At 42.7% G+C, this 14,144-nt stretch overlaps 1 long non-coding RNA gene across 1 annotated transcript in view; it reads right to left on the bottom strand.

Moving 5' to 3' along the window:
- Window positions 1-710: 710 nt before the first annotated feature.
- The window catches only part of LOC132251429 (uncharacterized), a 59,008-nt gene continuing 45,574 nt past the window's right edge, over window positions 711-14,144 (bottom strand). The window contains exons 3-4 of the long non-coding RNA XR_009463461.1: window positions 5,269-5,378; window positions 711-4,288 (exon numbers count right to left, since the gene is read on the bottom strand). This is a non-coding gene — a long non-coding RNA (uncharacterized LOC132251429). The remainder of the gene's footprint in view (window positions 4,289-5,268; window positions 5,379-14,144) is intronic.

Genomic DNA, 14,144 nt, shown 5'->3' with positions numbered 1-14,144 from the left:
TGCTGCTGATACACGTGATGTACAGGGGGTTTTAATTAGTGCAGCTTGCTAATTAAAAGTGCCTGGTGCAACATTGGGAGCATGTGTAAAAATGCCCATAAATTTTAAGTTGCTAAGCACTATAGAAGCACTTTATGCCTCTATCTTGCAATCTGATCTATACAGATCTGTGTACTGAAAGAGGACTCTTAAATAGTTAAGATTTAGGATAATTTGCATAAGATGTGATCTATGTAACCCATCATTATTTTGATAGACAGCTCCTTGAAAATAGGCACCTCTTTAATCTAGCTGGAAAAAAAAAGGATATAATGAAATCCAGTGGTTAAAAGCTGACTCTAAATTCATGTTTAACAGTGAGGCTAACTAACTGTTGGAACCTGCGGTTGTGGTAGATTCTCCATCTTTTGTAGTCTTTTAAAGCAGGACTGGATGTCTTTCTAAAAGATTTGCTCTACCTGGAGGAAGTACTCAGTGAAATTCTATGGTCTGTGTTATATTGGAGGCCATGCTAATGGTCTTTTTTAGCCTTTAACCTGTTTTTAGCTGCTGCTGCCATAATCCACACAAATGTAACTACTTTAAAAGAAAAAGGAAAAGATAGGGCAGTCTAGTTTGAAACCAGGGCTGAAATTTTAGGTATTCCTAATGTTGTAAGCACAATTGGAGATTTGCTCATTTCAATTTCAACTTAATTGAAAACAAAACAAACCAAAACGATTTTCCATAAGACAAAAGTATTCTGAGCAGGTATTGCCAATATGAAAAGATGATAAAAAGACTATAGACGGTAGACTATAAAAATATCCTCAACAATGTTGATTTGCTCTCATTTATGGAGAAGTATTTGCAATCAAAGCCATCTAAAACAGATATAATGGTTTAGATGCTATTATTTCCCTTATGATCAGAAGAAATCATATTCAGTAGTTTTGATTTTTTCCTATTTTAATAATACATAGTAAAATGAACAGTTTCATTTAAAATAGCTTTAAGCAGCACTGCAGATCAGGCTAGTAAAGCATTGTTTGCCTTTCAGTTACAAACTTGTAAAGGGTTGTTGATTATCCCATTTTTTGCTAATATCATATAATTAACTGAGCAGCATTCTGTGTTTTAATAAAGATTTGTGTATTACTGAATTAAACTCAAACATGTTTCATTTTCTAAGTCCCAGTATAGAAAAGGCTTTGGCAAAAATAAATATTCTAATCACTTTTGTCAAAACAAATTGTTAACAATGTCTTTACTATGCTGCATGTGAGAGCTCACTGGTAGCATTCATTAATCTAACAGTTTACGATTTTGATTTCCAGATGGAATGATTAGCATTTCTGAGCTTTTTATATTCAAACGACAAAAATAAGCCTTTTTCAGGGGTCACTGGAGGCAAATAATGTAAGTCTAATACTTTGCTCAGTTAAACATGGTGCTTCCTAAATAACTCATTTAGCGTATTCCCTCTGATGCATTTATTTTGAAAAATATTTTAAAAACAAACATTTTATTTACAATGCCAAACAATTGAATCAATTGCCATTGTCTCAAAATTTAGCGAAATCCTTGTTACAGTTTTAACCTTTTCATTTTCAAACTTTTTTGACCATTGAAGTAAACTGCATATTGTACCTATACAAAATCTTAACAGTATACTGAAAAGGTTGGATTGCATTAAAAAAAACCCAGAATGACAAACACTAGCTCCTTGGAAACTAGCACTGGAATCCTTTTGGATGATGTGTTCACAGCTTTTATTACTGAGTAACTCTGAAAGTGATATTATTGAGGAAAAATATTATTTTATCATGCTACACAGGTGAATAAACTACACATAGGAAGATAGATCTGACAGTGGTAGGAATTCCTTTTATTACTTTTAACTGATGGGAGTAGAGAAATGAAGGAAGATATCTAAGCCCTACTCACTTAAATGCCAGGTGTTCATTGTGTTTAGCATGATCTTAAATGCCATGACATCACATATTAGACAAGGGCTGACGCTGTTCAGCCTAATTCCTATGACACATCTGCTCTGAATCCATTAATCTCTCCCTTAGCCAGAAGGAATGAGGATATACAGAAGAGGTACCTTACTCTGGAAACTTCTGCTTAGATGCTAATCTATCCACTGGCTGTATGCCAGGACTCTAGATGTGCTTAACTCTGGAAGCTGGCCCTTTTGGCTTTATATCCTCACATATAACTTCTTAATGTTAAATTCCCATTCCTTCATAATTAAAAAATTGGGTTCTATTCCTCCTATTATTCTTATTAGTATGCCCCAGAAGAGAGGGAATTTCTTAATCCTAGGCAATTTAACTAAACATCTTGATGCAGGACAGAGTGGCATCTTGGGCCAAGTACAAAAGTTACACTTACTGCACAGTAGGTGCACAGAAAGTGCTCTGCAGCTGTAACTGAACAGACAGTCAGGGCACATAGAGTGCTGTAAAAATGATGGATCCTGTTCTAAGATTACCCCGGATGGATGTGGTATCAGACTTCAGTAGGTTAGAGTGATGTAATGAACATCTGTAATGAACTTCCATTCAGCATAAAAAGAAGACATGAAACCAATTACTCTAGGAACAACTTTCTCAACCACAAAACAACCATCAGAGAAAAAACACCTTACAACATTCCAACCTCAGACTCAATGAAACTGAAATCAGCAACCAACCCTCAAATATCACCAATCTCTCCACACACACACACTTACCAAAGCTGAAAAATCTATCCTCTCCAAAGGCCTGAATTTCTGTCCAGAAAAATACCCTAATAAAATACTTGAATGTGGAGAACTAGAAGAATTCTTCTGATGCCTCTGCCTCAAGGAAAATTTCCACAACCAAAATTAATCTACTTCCAACAACAATTCAACCCCAGAAAACCATCAGATTGGACACCTCACAGTGGACGAAACTCTAACCTTGACCACTATATTGACTGCTTCAGGGAAAGAATGAACAATGAACCTCACCAGAAACAAACTTCCTATGGCCCAAAATATACCAAATGGATCCAGATCATGCCATGACAAGAAATGTAAAACCTGCCAACATATCTCCACCATCCCCACAATTACTATACTCCACAACAGAGCCATGATTGTTCCTGGACCTCACACCTGCCCCTCCAGAAATGTAATATATCTCATCCAATGCACCAAATGCCCTGATGGAAAATATGTAGGAGACACCAAATAACAACTGTGTACCAGAATGAACGCATACCGGAAATCCATCAAATATAAGAATACCCAATTACCTGTGGGGGGCACATTTCTCACAAGAAAACCACTCTCTCGCCAATCTCTAAGTTCTAATCCTCAAAGGGAATTTACAAAACACCTTTCACAGACAGTCCATGAACTTCACTTCATCAGTCTACTGGATACAAAAAATCATGGACTAAATATAGATGTTGGATTTATGACGCATTATAACCTACCTACCTAACATCTGACTCTCCAGGTACCTCTCCACTGTTTACTAGCTACATTCATTCCCCTCCTCCCCTGCCCCCAACCTGTTTCTCATCCACTGACTCCTCAATTTACATCTTCACTGATTGGCTTTCTTGCATGCATACCAGCCTCTGGTTTCTTTACTATTCATTCCAAGAAGAGCACAGGCCAACCGCAGATGCTTCCTCAGCTTGACAAAGGGTATTTGTACCCAAAACTTTGCAAAGAAGATTTTTTCCAACTATTTGAGTTGATCTAATAAAAGATATCAGATTTATCAAAATAATCTTGTCTACCTATTTCTACCAGTTTGGTTACAACCTATACCCCTGTAATGAACAACTGTACCACATCCCATCACAGCTCACAGTAGGTCACATTCCACTGACATCCCATGAAGCGTTGTGCCATCCCACTCACCCCATCTTCCAAGGTGGTGCTCTAGCTTTAGCCAGAGCTCCTGTGATCTGCCTGAGTACTGGGCTGGCTCCACCTCTGGGCTGTCATTAGCTAGAGTCAGCGAAGCCTCTGTTGCCAGTCTTCCCCTACCCCGCACTCCACCTTGCTCCTTCTAGCCAGTTATGAGCCACTGTCTGGTATTATCACTCAGTGTATGGATTCCATTTGTGCCATTTGAGCATTTACAAAGATTGCAGCTTTTAATTGTGGACACCACATTCACATAGGGAGCTGTCCAAGATGTTGATTTTGTACAGTGTTGTTTTGAAGCATCTGAATCCAGATCTCAGTTGGCTCAGCTTGGCCCATGCTTCTGTCAAAGTTGTGTCCAATGGGGGACTCATTTGGTATTGGTATAAAAAGCTGTAGGAATAGATTTCAGACTGGATTACTCTGAATGATAATTTCATTTCCATTCAACCTACCCTTTACCTAAATTTAGTGCAACACACAAGACCACAGTACCTGGCTTGCTGGGCTCTCCACAGGCCCAGAAACTTGGCAGCAGGAGAGCAGTTACGGTCTGTTTTCTTATGTCACTTGGTCTAATGTCTGAGACTGCAGCGAATACATCTGTGTGTATGCAAGTTGTGCATCCTGTTAGGAGTCTCTGCATACTGCTAAGTATAGTGTTGAGCTCTTTAGTGTGACAACTGCTGGACTGCAGGAACACAATTATCGGCTATGGTGTATACTATTTCAAGTACAATGGTTTTGAGAACTTTGAAGTTGGGACTCCATATTGTGCTGGCTAAATGTCTTAAGGCAGCTACTCATGCAGAGACTTTACTGATGACACCTACTAGTGGGGGAATACCAGATTGTGTTACATTGAGGATAATTGACAACTGACCACTCCATCCCTCACGGTCAAGTTGCTTTCCTGAGAAAGGCCAGCATATTTATGTGGATTCACCTGACACAAACCCTAACCCAAACAGACTCTGAAATACTTTGAGATCTTTTTTCAAGCCCCACAGCCAAGGTGTAACCAACAGATGAAACTGGACATTTTTTCTGGTGATCCTCTGGGCACCATTTGGCAGAGCATCTATAAATGAGCACCGCTGCAGTTAAGGTGGGAAATGGGAATTCTCCCTAGCAAAAACCAACCCACTCCTTCCCTCCCTCTCCTCCCAAAGAAGGCTTATCCCTCCAGGCCCTGATGCTTGAGTTTCCCAGCCCACCCAGCTCCCACAAAAGGGGGATGGAACCCAGGCATCCAGGTTTTCCCAGCTGAGAGGTGGAAGGTGGGCATTTTGTGCTGTGGTCAGTGCTGGGTTGTGAGGAGCTGCATGACTTCCAGCCCCAGGAAGGGGAAAAGGTCTGGAAAGGAGACTCACCAGAGATTCCTCAGTGTCTCCCTTGTGTGCAGGTTCCAAATTTGTGGGTGGGAGGCTTGGTTGTGGAGCTCGATATGATCCAGGATGGTTGTCCAGACCCCTGCAGAGCACTGGAGACATGTGCATAGACGTTGCCAATGACATGCAGACCAAAGGGGACCCTCGATGTGGGGGTTTGGAATGGACAGGTTGGTGACTACTTGCGCCCACAGTGCCATGGCACTTGAACAAGCTACCCAGGTCCAGGATTGTATGGCAAAGATCCAAGAATGAGGTCTGTGGGTGGCCAGCTGCTCTTTGAGAGGTGGGGAGGGGGCACCTGCACTGCTATGGAACTGAGTTACAGCTCCAGGATAAAGAGTTTTGCATAGGAGTAAAGACCTCTTGTGATCCAGCTGTGACACCCCTGAGTAGCATCAGTGCCCTTCCAAGCCTGAGTGGTGGACCAATCTGCTGTCCACCCTAGGGATCCTCCTTGGAATGACATGCTGAGAGTCCCATGGAGGGGGGCCCTGGATGGTGCCCAAGGGGGAATGCTCCACATTGGGTATTTATTGAGAGATGCTGGGAGGGTGGGGGGCCTCAGGACAGGATATATGGTGTGTGTGAGCTGCTGACCCATGGTCTAAGAAGCTACGTAGCCATCTGGTGTGGCCTGCTCCAGGGAGCAGCACTGGGAGAGGTGAGAGGGATCAGGATGCCCAAGACCCGATGCCAGGGACAGTATTGATTCAGCCTGCCTTCCAGGGCCAAGCTGTTACCTCCAGCCTCTGGCAGTTGCTGGTGAAGGCTCAGGGCCCCAAAGGAAATGAGTTTTGTGTGCAGCATTCCCCCTGTAGCCCCAAAGTTTTGTATTTTCTTAAGGTGAGCCCCTGTGGCTGCCCACCCTTCTTCTGCCCTCAATGTCATAACTTCCCAGTGCAGTAAGGGTCTTGCCCCACTCTCTCCATGTTAACTGAGAAGAATGTTCCAAGTTCTGTAGTGAGCAACATTGCACAGTTTTTGTTTAATAAACACACTAAAAGTTTAGCAGCTTCATCATTTGACTAAAATGAGACATGTCTCTTCCTTGTACTGCATACCCCTGCATCCCAGTGTGTGCCCTTCAGAGGGAGAGGGGAGGGAGTGAGGAAGGGAGAGGAGAAGGTATAGGTTGAGAGCAGTGGTACTCATGATAAAAGGCCAGAGGAGTCGGTGGCAGGAGACCCATGGCCGAGTGCCAGAGCACAGATGCTCAAAGCTCTTGGGCCCTTCTCATCTGGGGAGGGCTACTGGTCCACACAGGTGAGGAGCTAGTCAGCTACAGCCTTGTGGATCCAGACAGCTTGCTGTGGTGTGGGACTGGATCCACCAATACAGGTAGGGGGTGGAATACAAGCATCCAGGATGCACACACGTGCGCACACACACATCGCCCCCCTGCAGGTGTCTGTGACAGCGGTACACACACACACAGAACTCAGGCATCTGACACATACACACACATACACCTCAGGTGTATGGGGAGCACATGCATAAGTGTGCGCGCGCACACACACACACACACACAACCCAGGAACCTGGCACACACGCACACTTGGCATGTGGAGGGTGTGCTGGGTGGGCATGCGCAGGATGGCCATCTGATGGCTCATGGGCATGATAAGCTGCTGCCACCTCAGATCCAGGTAGGCAGCTGTAATGTCCCTACCAGCCAATTAGGGGTGGCTTGAACATTTGGCTCCATTTGAGAGTCTTTGGCAGCCTGGGGAGTCTGCAGGGCACACTGGGAGGCATGTGAGAGCCTCCACCTACCTGCTGTGTTTGGGTAGTGCAAGTAGGCTCTGAGTCCCTCTCTCCTCCTGCCCCCCCACCCTCCCCTTCCCTCCCCTCCCCCAATAGCTAACCAGTGTTCTGCTTCTCCCAACCTAAATGGGGGCGCTTAGAGTAAAGCTCAAAAGTTATGGTGCTTCCACCAGTTGCTTCTTTGAACTCCTGTACTTAGTCTTACTGACTAACTAATCCAGAGAGACATAAGCTTTTATAAGCAACAGCTTCATAACATCTGACCAAGTAAGCTCTTGCTTATGAAATCTTACACCTCTGAATTAGTCAATAAGATCCCATTCTGCCCTGCCTTTTGCCTGACTTCAGGCTAACATGGTTAAGTACTGTAACAAAACCCAGTTTTTTTGTTTGTTTGGTTTTTTGTATTTATTTTAAAATGCATTCCCTCCCCTTCCCCAACCATTTCTGACTTTTTCTCTCCCTCTCTATTCCCTATAGATAAGTATAAGTGAACTCAGACTTAGGATAAGCTTTACACATTTTTATTCTGGTAGCAAGTTTTTGATTTTGGATATCCGCCATTTTATATTGTATTATTATTAGGTTTGTATTGATTTTTACTGTTGTATATTGTATTATTATCATTTTCATATTGATTTTTATTGTTTCATATGGATATTGTATGTTTTAGGCCTGTGTTTGTAAGTGAACCAAAGTCATGTCAAGTTTCCAATTTCTGTCCTCCGCCTGGGCGTCCCATGTTGCAACTGTATGAGTCACGTACCCTTCCCATGTAAATTGGTTCCCCTATGAATGAGTGTGATTGAGAATGATTGAAATACAATGGTAGCAGGCCTCTATTGAATGGCCTATAATGACTGGGTCATCACCTTGCATTGATTCACCCAGGAACCACGGACCTCACCCAGGAACAGAGACAGGACCAGCATTTGAAAGACAAAGGACCCTGTAAAACCAGGAACTCCCACCATTACAGACACCCAAAGCTGCACATCCCTGCATGGAGCACACATGCTTAGTACGCCGGAGCTGACCCTTGCCTGGGCATGCCTCCTGTCACTAGGGTCACACAAGGTCTGCCCCTATAAAAAGGGGCAGTGAAGACAGACCCAGTGGGAATGCCATTTCCATCTGGACCAGCACCATGCCACACCACCTATCCATCCAGAGGCCCTGTCGGCAACCCCCCTCTGGACAACACCTACTGGACAAGGATCCCTTCCAGCCTGGATAGGTAGATATTACCTGCACACCTCCTCCTACAATTTGGACTCTCCTTCTCTCTATTCCTGGACTTCAGTGGATTTCAGCCCCTGCACCAAGCCTCTTTAACCCCTGCTGCCATTGTGGGTGTGTGTGGGTGTGTGTGGGTGCAAGGGAACCAATCTGGCATTGTGTCACCATCTCCCCTGTTCAATAAAACCACTGTCATTTGCTACCCCGAGTTGGATCATGTTTTACTGAATCCCAGTCCATTCCCTGTCTTAAATTCCAGCCTCATTCTTTCTCTCTCTCTCTCTCTCTCAGCTCCAGTTCCCACCCTCTCCGCTAGTTTCTTGATCTCCTCTCAATTCCATCTCCCCTTTTCTGCCACCTCTCAGACTCTCCTTGCTTTCCTGCTTTTCCGCTGTCTGGTCTGTCTGTTTTCAGGTTTCCCCCACACCTTCTGTAGTCTCCCTCACCCCCAGCTTCCCAGGTCCTATTAGCTGTCTCCAGCTTCCAGCAGCTCCCTGCAACTTCTCTAGCTGGCCTGGAGCCATCCTCTGGCTCCCCACACCCAGAGCCCCTCTTTAACACCCACACTTTCCTTTAGTCCCATTTTTCCTGTCCCCATCTACCTTTTCAGCTCCTCCGTAGCTCTGGCTTCAGTTCCAGCTTCTGTGCCAGCATGCTTCCCTGTTCTGCAGGCTTTGGGTGTTGTCTTTTAATCAATTAAGATCAATTAACCTAAAGTTATCCCCGAGCCTCAGTTCTTCAGCCCAGGCCCCTCTAGTCTATCAGTTCTAATCGCATTCCCGGTGACTTTCATTTCCAGTAACTTTAACTCGCTACACTTCTACTTTCTTACCTTAACCTTTCCCCAGGTATCCCAAGTACACCAAGCACATGCATTCATACACATCACAACACCCAACTTAGGAACTCACCTGTGTGTATGTGTAGGTGGGTGGTATGCGTGTGAATTAGTGAACACGCATATATATACATATATAGATATAATTGTGTGTGGGTGTGGTATATGAATTAGTAATCCACATATGTGTACTGGATGTGCAGGTGTTGGTAACTGGTAACTGATTCTGTCTAAATGTGGTGGGTGTAGTGTGTATGGGCTTAAACTGGTGATAGGTGTGCATGAACCAAGACTGGTTATTTTGAACGTGTGTGTGTCTGAGTTGCTAGTGTGAGTGTGTGCGTATATGTATGTATACGTGTGTGTCTGTGTATATGGCATGGTGTCCATGATATACAAATTACTGATCTGTGTCTAACTTTTGAGGTGTATAGTGTATATGCTTGAATTGGTGACAGGTATGCATGTGCCTAGGCTGGTTTGAATATGTATGTGCCTGAGCTGGTAGTGTGTGTGTGTGTGTGTGTGTATGCACTTAACTGATTTGTGTGTGTTTTGTATATGTGCACTTGTGTCACATCCTCCTGTCTAATAGCGCAATATTGATATCCTAAGAGTTGGCCTGACCCCCCAGGGCAACAGTACCTCTCAGAAGATCTTACATATGACTGCCATGCTAACATCCTTTCAGAAAGTTGATAACTGAAGTGTCACCTGAATGGACTCTGGAGTTTGCATCTCCAGTTAAGACTGGACACTATACTGTGGTTTGGGCTGAGTTTAAATCTTTCATAAAAAAGTGGAAGGTTATACAAGTTGAGCTTAGATGTGAGTTCTTACATGTTAACCAGTACTGCAAATGCTGAATCCATATGCTTTTAGCTGTATGGTAAGCTAAATAGTACTTTGTGATCTTGATTGTGCCTAACAGGCTTAGGATTGATGAAAAATGAGACTAACTAAAAACCAGACTAAACGAGATACTAAACTCTGTGGCTGAGCCAATGGAAATGCAAACCATTCAAGCACAGGAGCTATCAGTATTCTGCAACAAATGGTAACATTTAGAACTAGATTCCCATGGCAATAAACTTATTATGAAGGTGATTTTGATTTTTATTATTTAATTTTATTTTTGCATGCATGAGTCTCAGTGAGGCTGACATGAAGAATTACTGCAGAAAATTTCTCCAGGGTTGTAGGAGCCCTACAGTTTCCAAAGAACAGATGACTGTCCTGTGGCTAAATGACAGAATTGGGAGTAGGGAGGTATAACTTGTATTTCAGGTTCTGCCACAGACTTCCTATGCGACATTTATGCCTCATACCCTAGTTTCCATTTATGGAAGCAAAATGAGAATGCTTCTCAATTGAAGGGAGCATTGTAAGAATTCTGTGTATTCTTGTTTGAAAAGCATTTTTAGATTTTTTGGTAGGTGCTATGCAGGTTTACTGTGTAGCATTATTATGTATGATTATGCAAAGACTTTTGAAGATGGGGTGAATAAAGGTTCCAAGAAAAAAGTCTGAAGAAAAATCCTGCATTGGCAGTAGGATGGATAATATTATGTAATAGGTGCTTAATTCTTTAATATTATGCACTTCTGAAACTCCACTAAATATCAGAGGATTCTTATAGAATTACAGCAGCTTAAACCCAGTGTTACGGGGGAGAATAAGGTCCTGTGCCTTTACCAATTCTAAATTCTGTCTTTTCAACAAAGCTGTTGAAACAGTGAAAAGAAAGGTTTATTTTTTTTCTTGAAAACATCAGCAGGAGTTTGATGGAAGTGGGGCTGCTCTTGCTGCTTCCAATGTCCTAACACCATAATTATAGACGTTGCCAGTATCAGGCATGTAATATCAGGGGCATAAGGTGGAGTAGGCAACTGGGGCACTAGCTCTGGGCATCCACGTAGAGGGGGCATGAGGATGGCAGCTGCTCTTGTAGTTGGCCTGGCCCCTGCCATCACTCCTGCTACTGCTGCTGCCCAGGGTGCAGTCTGGTAGTTATTACTTCTGTTCAGGCCCAGTCTTAAGCCCTGGCAAGGTCTTCAATGGCAGTGTTCCTCCCAGAGTTGGCAGACCAAGAGATGTTCCTTGGTCTGTTTCCGTTCCATCATGTGCATCTGGGTAGTTAGAATATTCCCACTTTACGTGTCTGTTACCCTGCAGACTTTAGTTTGGAGGTAATTAAACATTTCCAGGTTGACCAGTCCTTCTTTGCACCTGCCCTGCTGGGAAGCATTTGGCAGTGTGTATGTGCATTTTGATGGCCTCATTAAGTGAGTCTAGTCCTGTGTGGTATATTTCCAATCATACAGCCATTGAGGATTTTTTTAAGTGGTTCAACTCTGGCTTGGAAGCTTTCCTGTGATTTCAGGCAGCTAATAGCTGCAGTGTGGCCATGTAGTGGGTGTCTAGTGTCTTTGACCTATGCAATTCTTCCATTTTTGCTTGTGATCACTCTCCTGATGGTTGATAGAGCCATTCTAGCAAACATGTGTAGACTATTAAGGGGACTACTCTGGATTTGCACCACTGTAAACAAGATTAGAATCTGGCCATGCGAGCTGAGGACACGTACACCACAAACTCATGTCTGCAGATGACAAACTCATGTGTGCAGTTCATATTTTACCTTACATTTATTTTATTATTTAATTTCTGAGTGTTTTCTTATTCCCTTCTTGACTTGAATTAAGCTTTTCTTAAGGGTTGCAAGCCTGGAAAACTTATGGTTGAAATATGAATGTTTACGCAACAGACTGCTTCAGATCCCAGCTCTGCTTCAGGTTGCAGCTTACATTTTTAAAACATTTTCATAATTGTTGCTGTTCAGCATTATAATGCTGGCAGTGCTACAGTTAGGCTGAATTGCCTGTCCAGTTCCAAACACCATACTAAGGCTTGTATAACTCTGGGGAAAAAAATCATTCAGCCTGAAATGTTGTTAAAATTGTTAATTTTTTTTTTACTTGCAAATTATTTTTCAATTAATATTATTGAAATTTGCTTACCAGTTTTACAAACTTTAACATTTTGAACATTGTGATGTTTCCATTTAATTTGTAGATACATGTCTTTTTATTCAGTCATATGTTAATCTATAACATGGATTGATTCAGTATATATTGAAAACAACTTACAAAGTAAGTTAAGATGCATGTTATTGCCTGCAAGTAGTCCTGATGATGGTTATTCACATGTTTAAAGTTAAACATGTGACCCTGAAAACGCTGTGCCCATTCTTACCTTTCTACTGTATTGTGCTCAAATGAAGTTTTGGGTATGCAGTGTGAAATAATATTGCTGAAGTTTTAAAATTGGTGAATAAAAATGAGAGAGAGGCAGTGGGAGTTCTGATAGCCTCTCTTTCAATTTTATGCTTTTTTTCTTGAAAAAGTTTAAGGCAGAGGCTGGCAACCTTTCCAAGCCATGGGCCAGAACAACCCAGCTTCAGTCTGGCATGGGCCAGGTGGCCTTGGTGGTGTGCCAGCAGTGGTGGGCTTTGCTTTACTGGTGCCAGGACTAGGCAGCTAGGAGCTGTTCTGCTGCTGCTTTTCCCAGGCCCCTGCTCCATGGCTGGGGCATGAATACAGCGTCCAGCCATAGGGGAACTTTGTTGGGCAGCTGAGAACTGTACCCATGATGCTGTCACCCATTCTTCCCAGCCCTCTGCCCCTCAGATGCAGCGTGGGTGCAGCTTCTGGCTGGTGAGGAGTTGCACCAGGGCCTGGCAGCTGAAAGCTGCATCCACACTGCTGCTTCCCAACCCCGCTCCCCTCAGCCCCTCTGGCTGCAGCTCAGGCACAGCTGGAAACCCAGTGTTTGGAAGCCTTGCTCATGCTGCAGCCAGAGAGCAAGGGGTGGGAAGAAGTAGCAGTGATATGGGCACAACTTCTAGCTGCCTATCACTAGCGCAGTTCATTTCTGCTCACCCCATGGGCATAGGCAGAAGCAAAGTTTCCAGCTCTGTGGGCCACGTCCTGTGGCTCTGTGGGCTGTATATGGCTGGTCTGTGGCTTAAGGGACTGATCCAAATTTGACTGAAATCAGTAGAATGTCTCATACTGATTTTAGTGACCTTTGCAACAGGCCTTAAGTGTGCAAGGAAATGATGAAGAAATTACCTCTGCTATCCCATGCTTTAAAAATAATTTAAAAGCAATCACAATGAAGAAGAGCAAACTCTCATAATGTAACAAGTCAGTTTGGAAAACAAACATTTCTCCACCTTCATGTAGCAAAGATAAGACTAAGGAGATAAGAAAAAAAGAAGGATGAAAGAGAGTAAGGTTTGCTAAAGAAAAAAAAGAAGATGGTTTTACTGGGGGAAACAGCGATAAGACTTTAAAAATATTTAATTCATTTGTTGTTGGAGGGAGGGAAAGAGTGAAAATCCTTTTCATAACAGTTTGAAAGGCGTGAACGTTGGTTCGCAATTGTTTGAAAACTTTTACCTGACTTGGCTTAACATTCAAACTCAAACTTATTTATTTCTTGAACATTGAAAGAAAACATATTTTTAATAAACGAAGTTCTGTTTTCTGAAGTTTAATAAACATTATACTTGGACACAAAGGATGGAGACCAGGACATTCAAACTCTTAAAATAACTGTCCAAATAAAGCTGTCAAACAGGTTTTTTGAGGAAAAGCAACAGTTATATTTGGAAATATATTGGACTAATGGCTCTGTCTTTGGACATGTTTCTCTCCTGAGGAAAGTTAATTACTTTATTTGAATGAAAGTTCTTGGGGGTATTTTTGTGTTTTAATTTTTTTTAAAGAAGTCACTCCAGCTGTGACAGCATGCTTTGGAGTATATTCACTTGTAGAACTATGACTTTATAATAGGTTTGTATCTGCATGGAATCTCATTCATTAAGCCTATTTCATCCTTTGGTATGACTCTAGAAATCTCTACTGCAGTAAAGTATGTACTAAAATTTAACATGTATTAATTAACAAAACTTCAGAGAGGAAAGGAAAGGATTTCTTGTGATATCTTT

This window comes from Alligator mississippiensis, chromosome 7 (genome assembly GCF_030867095.1).
Source record: "Alligator mississippiensis isolate rAllMis1 chromosome 7, rAllMis1, whole genome shotgun sequence".
Lineage (NCBI taxonomy): Eukaryota > Metazoa > Chordata > Crocodylia > Alligatoridae > Alligator > Alligator mississippiensis.
Note: the sequence above shows the minus strand (reverse complement) of the source record. Positions and strands in the feature narration are given on the sequence as shown.